Source organism: Arachis stenosperma, chromosome 3 (genome assembly GCF_014773155.1).
Source record: "Arachis stenosperma cultivar V10309 chromosome 3, arast.V10309.gnm1.PFL2, whole genome shotgun sequence".
Lineage (NCBI taxonomy): Eukaryota > Viridiplantae > Streptophyta > Magnoliopsida > Fabales > Fabaceae > Arachis > Arachis stenosperma.
Genome location: NC_080379.1, coordinates 84360381 through 84372775, shown reverse-complemented (window position 1 = coordinate 84372775; position 12395 = coordinate 84360381). Strand labels below are relative to the sequence as shown.

The following is a 12395-nucleotide window of genomic DNA, read 5'->3' as shown; positions in this document are numbered from 1 at the left end:
AAACTCAAACAATCCCCAGCAATGGCGCCAAAAATCTGGTGCACGAAATTGCAATCACACTTTTGCAATCCCGCACAACTAACCAGCAAGTGCACTGGGTCGTCCAAGTAATACCTTACGTGAGTAAGGGTCGATCCCTCGGAGATTGTCAGCTTGAAGCAAGCTATGGTTATCTTGTAACTCTTAGTCAGGATATCAATAATTCTCAGGTTTAATTGTGAAAAGTAGAAAAACATGAAATAAATACTTGTTTTGCAGTAATGGAGAACAGGTTGAGGTTTTGGAGATACTCTATCTTCTGAATCTCTGCTTTCCTACTGTCTTCTTCTTCAAGCACGCAATGCTCCTTCCATGGCAAGCTGTATGTAGGGTTTCACCATTGTCAATGGCTACCTCCCATCCTCTCAGTGAAAATGTTCAACGCGCTCTGTCACAGCACGGCTATTCATCTGTCGGTTCTCAATCAGGTTAGAATAGAATCCAGTGATTCTTTTGCGTCTGTCACTAACGCCCAGCCTTCAGGAGTTTAAAGCTCGTCACAGTCATTCAATCATTGAATCCTACTCAGAATACCACAGACAAGGTTTAGACCTTCCAGATTCTCTTGAATGCCGCCATCAATTCTAGCTTATACCACGAAGATTCTGATTAAGGAATCCAAGAGATATCTACTCAATCTAAGGTAGAACGGAGGTGGTTATCAGGCACACGTTCATAGGTGAGAATGATGATGAGTGTCACGGATCATCACATTCATCAAGTTTAGGAACAAATGATATCTTAGAATAGAAACAAGCGTGATTGAATGAAAAACAGTAGTAATTGCATTAATCCATCAAGACACAGCAGAGCTCCTCACCCCCAACCATGGGGTTTAGAGACTCATGCCGTAGAAGATACAATAAGAAACGTGTAATGTGTCATGAGGTAGAGATAAAATATCAAAAGGTCTTATTAATAGTGAACTAGTAACCTAGGGTATACAGAAATGAGTAAATGACGTAAAAATCCACTTCCGGGGTCCACTTGGTGTGTGCTTGGGCTGAGCATTGAAGCTTTCATGTGTAGAGACTTTTTCTGTAGTTAAACTCCAGTTTTTGTGCCAGTTTGGGCGCTTAACTCCAATTTTTGTGCCAGTTCCGGCGTTAAACGCCGGGAATTCTGAAGCTGACTTGCAACGCCAGTTTGGGCCATCAAATCTCGGACAAAGTATGGACTATTATACATTTCTGGAAATCCCAGGATGTCTACTTTCCAACGCAATTGAGAGCGCGTCAATTGGGCTTCTTTAGCTCCAAAAAATCCACTTCGAGTGCAGGGAGGTCAGAATCCAACAGCATCTGCAGTCCTTTTCAGCCTCTGAATCAGATTTTTCCTCAGGTCCCTCAATTTCAGCCAGAAAATATCTGAAATCATAGAAAAACACACAAACTCATAGTAAAGCCCAAAAAAATGAATTTTAACTAAAAACTAAAAAAAATGCTAAAAACTAACTAAAATGTATTGAAAATATACTAAAAACAATGCCAAAAAGCGTATAAATTATCCGCTCATCAGGAGCTCTGCTCAGAAATCTCTGTCTGTTGCTGAGATGATGATGGAAAAGGCTTGCTATTGCCGAGCCTATTTCTTCCACCATTATTAAAGCCTTGTTGAGGCTTTTGTTGAACCTTCCATGAGAAATTTGGATGATTTCTCCATGATGAATTATTGGTGTTTCCATAAGGTTCACCCATGTAATTTACCTCTGCCATTGCAGGGTTCTCAGGATCATAAGCTTCTTCTTCAGAAGATGCCTCTTTAGTACTGTTGGATGCATTTTGCCATCCATTCAGACTTTGAGAAATCATGCTGAGTTGCTGAGTCAACATTTTGTTCTGAGCCAATATGGCATTCAGAGCATCAATTTCAAGAACTCCATTCTTTTGAGGCATCCCATTATTCACGAAATTTCTCTCAAAAGTGTACATGAACTGGTTATTTGCAACCATGTCAATAAGTTCTTGAGCTTCTGTAGGTGTTTTCTTTAGGTGAATGGATCCACCTGCAGAATGGTCCAGTGACATCTTGGAGAACTCAGATAGACCATAATAGAATATATCCAGAATGATCCACTCTGAAAGCATGTCAGAAGGACACCTTTTGGTCATCTACTTGTATCTTTCCCAAGCTTCATAGAGGGATTCACCATCTTTCTGTTTGAAGGTCTGAACATCCACTCTAAGTTTGCTCAGCTTTTGAGGAGGAAAGAACTTAGCCAAGAAGTCCGTGACCAGCTTATCCCAGGAGTCCAGGCTATCTTTAGGTTGTGAGTCCAACCATGTTCTAGCTCTGTCTCTTACAGCAAAAGGGAAAAGCATGATCCTGTAGACTTCAGGATCTACTCTATTAGTCTTAACAGTCTCACAAATCTGCAAGAACTCAGTTAAAAACTGGTAGGGATCTTCTTATGAAAGTCCATGAAACTTGCAGTTCTGTTGCATTAGAGCAACTAGTTAATGTTTCAGCTCAAAATTGTCTGCTCTAATGACAGGGATTGAGATGCTTCTTCCATCAAACTTGGAAGTAGGTGTAGTATAATCACCAAGCATCCTCCTTGCATTATTATTTTCGGCTGCCATCTCCTCTTCCTTTTCGAAAATTTCTATAAGGTTGTCTCTGGATTGTTGTAATTTAGCTTCTCTTAGTTTCCTCTTCAAAGTCCTTTCAGGTTCAGGATCTGCTTCAACAAAAATATTCTTATCCTTGCTCCTGCTCATATGAAAAAGAAGAGAACAGAAAATAATAATAGGGATCCTCTTTACCACAGTAGAGAGATTCCTTTATGTTAGTAGAAGATGAAAGGGATAAAAGAAGGAAAAGAGTTAAGAATCCAAACACAAGGGGGAGGATAGGTGCGAATTCTTGAGTAGAAGAGAAGTGTTAGTAGATGAATAAATAAATAGAAAGAGATGAGAGAGGGAGAAATTCGAAAATAAATTTTGAAAAAGAGTTAGTGATTTTTGAAAATTAAGAGAAGAAATAAAATTAAAATAAAAAATTGAAACAATTAGTTAATTAAGAAAATTTTGAAAAAGAGGGAAGTGATTTTTGAAAATTAGAGAGGAAAAAGTTGTTAGGTGGTTTTAAAAAAGATAAGAAACAAACAAAAAGTCAATTAATTAGTTGAAAAGGATTTGAAAATCAATTTTGAGAATATAAGAAGTTAGAAAAGATATTTTGAAATCAAATTTTTTTGAAAAAGATAAAAAGATATGATTGAAAAAGATTTAATTAAAAAGATATGATGGAAAAGGTATTTGAAAAAGATTTGATTTTTAAAATCAAAATTGATTACTTGACTAACAAGAAACTAAAAGATATGATTCTAGAAAGTAACAAACTTCAAATTTTTGAATCAATCACATTAATTGTTAGTAAAGTTTTTGAAATTTTGAAATAAAGATAGGAAAAAGATTTTGAAAAATCTTTTTAATTTTTTGAAAATCATAAGATAAAAATGAAAAAGATTTTATTTTTTTGAAAAAGATTTTGAAAAGATAAGATTTTTAAATTTGAAAATTTGACTTGACTTATGAGAAATAGCCAAGTTTTAAAAATTTTTTAACTAAGTCAACTCAAATTTTCGAAATTTATGAGAGAAAAAAGGAAAATATTTTTTTTTCATTTTTAAATTTTGAATGATGAGAGGAAAAAAATATAAAAATGACCCAAAACATGAAAATTTTTGGATCAAAACCAATGATGCATGTAAGAACACTATGAATGTCAAGATGAACACCAAGAACACTTTGAAAGTCATGATGAACATCAAGAACATATTTTTGAAAAATTTTTTATGCAAAGAAAACATGCAAGACACCAAACTTAAAAATCTTTAATGCTTAGACACTATGAATGCAAAAATGCACATGAAAAACAACAAAAGACACAAAACAAGAAAACATCAAGATCAAACAAGAAGACTTACCAAGAACAACTTGAAGATCATGAAGAACACCATGCATGAATTTTCGAAAAATGCATAATTTTTAAAATATGAAATTGACACCAAACTAAAAAAAATTGACTCAAGACTCAAACAAGAAACACAAATATTTTTGGATTTTATGATTTTATTAATTTTTTTTTGTATTTTTTTTCAAAATTTTATAGGAAAAAGAAAATATGAAAGTCAAAATTTTTAATAAGAATTCCAGGAATCTTTCAATATTAGTCTAAAGCTCTGGTCCAGGAATTAGACATGGCTAATGGCCAGCCAAGCTTTACCAGGGCATTACATGCATTGTGGTGATTAGTTGAAGCCTCAGTCCAAAAAAATTTAGACATGGCTTTACAGCCAGCCAGGCTTCAACATGCTTCATTAAACTCTAGAATCCATTCTTAAGAATTTTGAAAAATTTTTGAAAACAGGAAAAAAATTTTTTTGAAAGATTTTTGAACATTTTTTGAAAATAAAACAAAAAGAAAATTACCTAATATGAGCAACAAGATGAACCATCAGTTGTCCAAACTCGAACAATCCCCGGCAACGGCTCCAAAAACTTGGTGCACGAAATTGTAATCTATAATAATGGCATTCAACTTGGTATGCGCGTTTATAACTCAGCACTTTCTTCACAACTTCGCACAACTAACCAGAAAGTGCACTGGGTCGTCCAAGTAATAAACCTTACGTGAGTAAGGGTCGATCCCACGGAGATTGTTGGTATGAAGCAAACTATGGTCATCTAGTAAATCTCAGTTAGGCTGATTCACATGGTTATGAAGTTTTTGAATAATAATAATAAATAAACAGAAAATAAAGATAGAAATACTTATGTAAATCATTGGTGAGAATTTCAGATAAGTATATGGAGATGCTTTATCCCTGTTGAATCTCTGCTTTCCCACTGCCTTCTTTCAATCCTTCTTACTCCTTTCCATGGCAAGCTGTATGTAGGGCATCACCGTTGTCAATGGCTACATCCCATCCTCTCAGTGAAAAAGGTCCAAATGCTCTTGTCACAGCACGGTTAATCATTTGTCGGTTCTCGATCATGCTGGAATAGAATCTATTGATTCTTTTGCGTTTGTCATCACGCCTAACAATCGCGAGTTTGAAGCTCATCACAGTCATTCAATCCTTGAATCCTACTCGGAATACCACAGACAAGGTTTAGACTTTCCGGATTCTCATGAATGCCGCCAACAATTCTAGCTTATACCACGAAGATTTTGATCAAGGAATCCAAGAGATATGCGCTCGGTCTAAGGTAGAACGGAAGTGGTTGTCAGTCACGCGTTCATAAGTGAGAATAATGATGAGTGTCACGGATCATCACATTCATCATGTTGAAGTGCAATGAATATCTTAGAACAAGAATAAGCTGAATTGAATAGAAAATAGTAGTAATTGCATTAACTTGAGGTACAGCAGATCTCCACACCCTTAATCTATGGTGTGTAGAAACTCCACCATTGAAAATACATAAGTGATGAAGGTCCAGGCATGGCCAAATGGCCAGCCCCCATGAATGATCAAAAGACCGAATGGTCAAGAGACTATACTGTCAAAATACGTCTAATACAACAGTAAAATGTCCTATTTATACTAGACTAGCTACTAGGGTTTACATAAGTAAGTAATTGATGCAGAAATCCACTTCCGGGGCCCACTTGGTGTGTGCTTGGGCTGAGCATGAGCTTTACACATGCAGAGGGTTCTTTTGGAGTTGAACGCCAAGTTGTAACGTATTTTTGGCGTTCAACTCTGGTTCGTGACGTGTTTCTGGAGTTTGACTCCAGAATGCAGCATAGAACTGACGTTAAGCGCCAGTTTGCGTCATCTAATCTCGAATAAAGTATGGACTATTATATATTGCAAGAAAGCTCTGAATGTCTACTTTCCAACGCCTTTGAGAGCGCACCATTATAAGTTCTGTAGCTCCAGAAAATCTATTTCGAGTGCAGGGAGGTCAGAATCCAACAGCATCAGTAGTCCTTTGTCAGCCTTCTTATCAGAGTTTTGCTCAGGTCCCTCAATTTTAGCCAGAAAATACCTGAAATCATAGAAAAATACACAAACTCATAGTAAAGTCCAGAAATGTGAATTAGCATAAAAACCAATGAAAACATCCCTAAAATTAGCTAGATCCTACTAACAACTACCTAAAAATAATGCCAAAAAGCGTATAAATTATCCGCTCATCAGTAAACGAGAAATAACATCTACCTTTGTTGGATCCACATAAATACCAGTATTAGGGACAACATGTCCTAGAACAATACCTTGTTTAATTATAAAATGACATTTTTCAAAATTCAAAACAAGGTTTGAGCTAACACACATGTCTAATACTCTAGATAAACTATCCAAGCAAAGGCTAAAAGAATCACCGTATACTTTAAAATCATCCATGAAGACTTCCATAAAGCTCTCAATACGATCAGAGAAAAGACTCATCAAGCACCTTTGGTAAGTAGCTGGGGCATTGCACAAGTCAAAAGGCATCCTCTTATAAGCATATGTTCCAAAGGGACATGTAAAAGTAGTATTTTCCTGATCTTCAAGAGCTATATGAATCTGAAAATAGCTTGTGTAACCATATAGAAAGCAGTAATGCGATTTACCTGACAGGCGATCTAGCATTTGATCAATGAATGGAAGGGGATAGTGATCCTTACGAGTGGCCTGGTTGAGGCTCCTGTAGTCAATGCACACTCTCCAGGAATTCTGCACTCTAGTTGCTATGAGCTCTCGTTGCTTATTCTTTACTGTAGTGACTCAAGACTTCTTGGGTACCACTTGTACTGGGCTGACCCATTCGCTATCTAAAATGGGGTAGATGATGTCTGCCTCCAATAGTCTAGTCACTTCCTTATTGACAACCTCTAAGATGGTGGGATTTAGTCTTCTTTGGGGTTGACAGACAAGCCTTGCTCCTTCTTCTAAAAATATTCTGTGCTCACAAACTGAGGGTTGATGCCAACTATATCCGCCAAGCTCTATCCAAGTTCTTTCTTGTGTCTTCTCAGCACACTAAGCAGTTGCTCCTCTTGTGGGGAAGTGAGATCCCTTGCAATAATAACTGGGAGCTTCTGATTATCCTCAAGTTAAGCATACTTAAGGTGGGGCGGAAGGGGTTTTAGCTCTAATTTCTGTTCTGGACTGGGCACTGGATCTTCTAGAGCCAGTGATGATGGCAAGATGTCCTCATTGTGTTCAGATAGTTTCTCCACACTTGGACCTTGCTCCATGTGCCCTTCCTCTACTTCCTCCTGGTGAACTGCAGCTACAGTCTCATCAATGACGTTGCACTGGAAGATGGAGTGGTCTTCCGGAGGATGCTTTATAGCCTCATTCAGATTGAAGCGCACTGCTCGGCCGTCTATCTCAAAAGAATAAGTTCCTGAGAATGCATCCAACTTGAACTTTGAGGTCTTCAGGAATGGTCTTCCGAGCAAGATGGATGACGGTCTTCCTGAGTCATTTTGGGGCATCTTCAAGATATAGAAGTCAATGGGAAATGTGAGCCCCTTAATGCTCACCAACACGTCCTCAGCAATTCCAACCACTGTAATAATGCTTTTATCTGCTAACACAAAACGAGCTGCCAACTTTTTTAAGGGAGGGAGCCTCAAAGCATCATATATAGACAAAGGAATAATACTCACGCACGCTCCTAAATCACACATGCAGTCAGAAAATATTACACTTCCAATGGTACAGTTAACCATGCATGGACCTGGGTCACTACATTTTTCAGGTATATCGCCCATTAAAGCAGATATAGAACTACCTAAAGGAATAGTTTCTAATTCATTAATTTTATCCTTATGTATGCATAAATCCTTCAGAAACATTGCATAAACATAAAAAAGGGGAATAGTTACCTCAACCTTTTTGAATATTTCTACCATTTTTGGTTCAAGTTCCATCTGCTTTTTGGGCTTCCGTGCAAGGTGTGGAAATGGGATAGGGATGGCGTCTCTGGGAGCTTTAGCTTTTTCTGGTGCGCCATTCTCTGGTTGAGTTGCTTTTTCTGCAACTATGTCTCGTACTTCATCTTCCTCTTCAACATCCTCCACTTTAACCATGTCCTCAACTGAGGTGTGTTCTTGTGGGCTTGGCCCCTCATGATTCCTCTCTTGCAGTATGGTTTCGGACCTCAAAGTGATGGCATTGATGCCTCCCTTGGGGTTGGGTAAAGGTTGAGAAGGAGTTCTACTGGAGCTTGAAGGCTGGTTGTTGGAGTTGTTCATTGATCCAATCTATGAGACGAGAGCTTGTAAAGTAGAATTCAGACCGTTTAAGGTAGAAGTAAGGTTTTTCTCCATGGTCTTCTGTCTTTGATCAATAGAGTGTAGCAACTCGTCATTAGAAAAGAAAAGGGGGTAGGTAATCTGAGGGATCTACTGTTGGTTACTCTGAGGCACTTGGGATTGCCTTTGGTGAGGTGTTCTGTAAGGCTGGTTTTGGTTCTGCTGTCTATTGTTATTGTTGTTCCACCTCTGATTTCCATTGTTGTCTCTACCTCATCTGTTGTAGTTGTCCCTCCATCCTTGGTTGGAATTATCTCTCCAACCCTGGTTGGAGTTGTCCTACCAACTTTGATTGTAGTTTCCACCTTGGTTGTAGTTGTTGCTATGTTGATAGTATCCTTGATTCGGGCGATCATAAAAATTGTGAGTAGCTGCCAAGGTGTTGTCCTCATATTGGAGCTGTGGACACTTGTCAGTGTAATGACTATAATTAGCACATATTCCCCATATTCTTTGAGGAACCAGTTGATGACTCTGTTGTGATGGGGGAGGCTGAGGTTGTTGTTGATTCAGGTGTATCTGCTTCAGTAATTTGGTCATCTCACATAGACTCTGTGTGAAAGCGGTAGTCTCACTGCTAGAGGAGACCTCTGCCACTACCTTGGGATGGTTGTTCCTGTGCTTGTGATTTCGAGCAGACTCAGCCAAGTCAGCGATCAGTTGCTATGCTTCATCTGTGGTCTTGTACTTTTTTAGAGAACCATTGCTCGCACCATCTAATGTAGTCTTGTCATGAGGCTTCATGCCCTGTGTGAAGTAGCTAATCAATACCAACTTTTCAATCATGTGGTGGGGGCATGCGTCTAGGAGATTATTGAAGAGCTCCCAATACTCGTAAAGAGTCTCAGATTCGCCTTGAATAATCATTGAAATTTCTTTCCTTAGTCTATTAGTAACTTCAGCTGGAAAGTATTTTTCTAAGAATTCTCTTCTAAGCGTATCCCAGTTAGTAACAACTGCTTTAGGTTGAGTGTAGTACCACTCCCTCACCTTTTCCTCAAGAGAAAATGGGAAGGCAGCTAACATAATAGAAGTCTCAGTTGCACTATTACGCCTAACAGTAGAACAGGCTATCTAAAAATCTCTGAGATGCTTGAGAGGCTCTTGAGCAGGTAAGCCATGAAACTTCGGCAGTAGATTGATTAGTGCAGTCTTCAGTTCAATATCTGCACCCAGATTCGGATGACGCGCTTAGAAAAGTGGTAGTGTAAAGTCCGGAGCTCCTGCTTTCTAGAGAGAAATCCTCCTGGGAGCTGCCATGTTCTCTGCGCTCAAATCAACTAAATCAATAGAAAGGGAGCTTGTTTCTTCCTTAAATGACTTTTCAGATAGGACTAACCGACGTCGAGCTTGCCTCATACGTGAAATAGTTCTTTCAATTTCAGGATCAAATACGGGTAGGCTCGGATCAGGTAGTGAACGCGTCATTCAATGAAAGAAGCATACAGCTCATGGTAATAAAATAAAAGAAAAGAAAATGCAAATAAATAAATTCCAACCAATAAATTAGCACACTGTTGCAACTCCCCGACAACGGTGCCAAAAATGGACGTGACGGAAAATCACTCATTAAGAGTTTGTAGAGAAAACAACATAGCAAGTATAGCTCTTAACCAATGAAGATTCCGCGTATCAATTTAGAAAAGGGTTGTCACGATTTTTAGAAATAAAATACTGGAAGTATGAATCCCAGGTCGTCTCCCAATGAGTTGACAAAAGAGTGCAACTCATTGGTCAGAGGTTTTTTAAGAAATTTTTGAGTTGAGAAACAGAGAACTAAATGAGAGAATTTGTATAATTCGAGTAAAAGTCTTGACCGGGAAGAGATTAATTGGAAGTTCTATCCTTGTTGAATTTTCCCAAGTGTAATAATAAAAGGGTTGTCGTTCCACTTAGTTATTCCTTATGTAATAAGGGAAAGTCAAGCAATCTCCAACTAATCCTATCGCTTGCGTCCTAATGCTTTCCTAAGAAAGGACTAGAGTCGGAGACAGGAGAGTCAGCCAACAACTCCCAATTAGGATTAACACTTGAGTATTCCAACTCAAGGTTCTCCTCTTAATCAACTCCCAATCAAGTTAGGAAAGTACTCCATTATCATGAATATAACTTCCATAGAATTAAGAGAGGAATAAAAGTGAAACATGATAAATAATAACTGAAAATTAATTAAAAGTAAAAATGGTTCTTTGCATTAATAAATTCTAAAAATAATCCAATTGTAACTCTGAACAAGGATTAAGGATATGAAAAAGTAAGGGACAAAGAAAACAAACTAGAATAGATGAAACTTCACGGAGGTGAAGATTCTTCTCAATATCCCAAGCAAAAGCAATAAAATTCTAAGAACTATGAATGTGAAGAAAACCTAGAGGAGGAAGTAGAATTCTCTCTAAAATTCCAAAACTAAAACTAAAACTATGCAGAATGAGAATGTGTGTTGAATCTCTGCTGTTCCTTGGCTCTAGTCTGTGTTTCTGGGCCAAAAACTGGGTCTAAAACTGGCCCAAAATTGCCCCCAGCGTTTTCTGAAATTTCTGTAGATCGCGAATATCATGCGTGCGCGCCAGGTGCACGCGCGCGTCGATTGTCCTCCTTGCCTGTTGCGCATACACGCCAAGTGCGCGTGTGCGTCGAGGTGTGAATGCACTAATGTGCTCGTGCACGCCAGGTGCGCGTCCACGTCGCTCCTTGCCGGTCAAGCTTCCTTTCCATCCTCTAAGCCATTCTTGCCCTATAAAGCCTAAAAACACGTAACGCACAGATCACGACATCGAATGGTATAAAAGGAAATTAAAAATATATAATTTAGATGTCTCGGAAGCACGTTTTCAACCATAGGATAAAATTGGGAAGGAATTGTAAAATCATGCAAATCATATGAATAAGTGAGTAAAGAGTTGATAAAAACCACTCAAATTAGCACAAGGTAAACCATAAAATAGTGGTTTATCAAGTAGCTTCAGATATCGGACTTGCTTCCAACGTATATAAATTGATTGAAGTTTAGGTGTGTGATAAATGGCATAGAACTCATCCACCCAAGATAGGTTAACTTCGATCTGTCCTGATTTAAGAATCTCCAATGCTGCATCTCAATACGGTGCACTACATATTAAAGTAAGTGTCTTGGAACAATTAAGAGGTGCTCATGGAGGTACTTTCTATCAACCAAGATGGAGAACATCTGCTCACAATAGCAGTTGGCAAATCTTGTGGAGTCGTTTGCGGGAACTTCCTTCTCCGCTTCGTCAATGCAGTTAGTCGTCTTCAACCGCTTAAAAGGTGGCGAACTAGCACTTGGCTTTGAGGCTTGTGCTTTAGTGAGCGCTTTTTGAGTCGCCCCTTTTGTAGGTGTCTTCTTAGAAGCCTTTTCCTTTCCTTTCTTGGTGGCCATCCTGAAAAGGAAGAAAAAGAAGAAACATTAAGCTCAGAGAGATTGACACCAGAATTAAAAACGTGCAAATGAGAATTAATGCCGAAAAAGAGTAAAGTGTCTCAAATACATGGTAGCTACGATATGTAAGTGAGACATCAACAAGAGCATTGAGGCATATCACTAGCACTAGATGGAAGAGTGAAGAAAATACATAAGTATCAATCATGAAAAGAGTAACCTCAGGCATCAATATCAATAATGATGCACACTTGCAAGAATAGTGAGAATCATGAGAAAATTATTAGCCCAAACTAACTCCAAGACAATGAAGCATGAAAATTGGAGAAATGGGGTTACAGAGAATTAAACCACTAATTCTTGCATGATGCTACAAGGATAGCAAGCCATATATATTAAGATAAATGCATAAGTAATGCAAGTGTTGTGAGAAAGAAGCATTAACTTGAAAGAATAAGACCAAAAATAAACCAAACTGTCATTGGTTCTTTTTCACAAACACTTGGTGTGCATATTATAAACAACAAACAACTTGATAAATCCAAGTGTATAGTGTACCCAAAATAAAATTTCCGCGGAAGTTGGTTAAAAATAAGATTTTACCAAATTTGTCAAATCCTCAAAATACCAAAACCTCTCAAACCCAACCAATTTCATTACATACTATAGGTTGTTTTTCTTTTGTGCTATTTCG

General features: G+C 38.1%; 1 non-coding gene across 1 annotated transcript; it reads left to right on the top strand.

The window, feature by feature from the left end:
• The first annotated feature begins 2120 nt into the window (after nucleotides 1–2120).
• On the top strand, nucleotides 2121–2228 carry LOC130972747 (small nucleolar RNA R71). The gene has a single exon (XR_009083910.1). It is a non-coding gene; the product is annotated as a small nucleolar RNA R71 (small nucleolar RNA).
• The last annotated feature ends 10167 nt before the right edge of the window (nucleotides 2229–12395 follow it).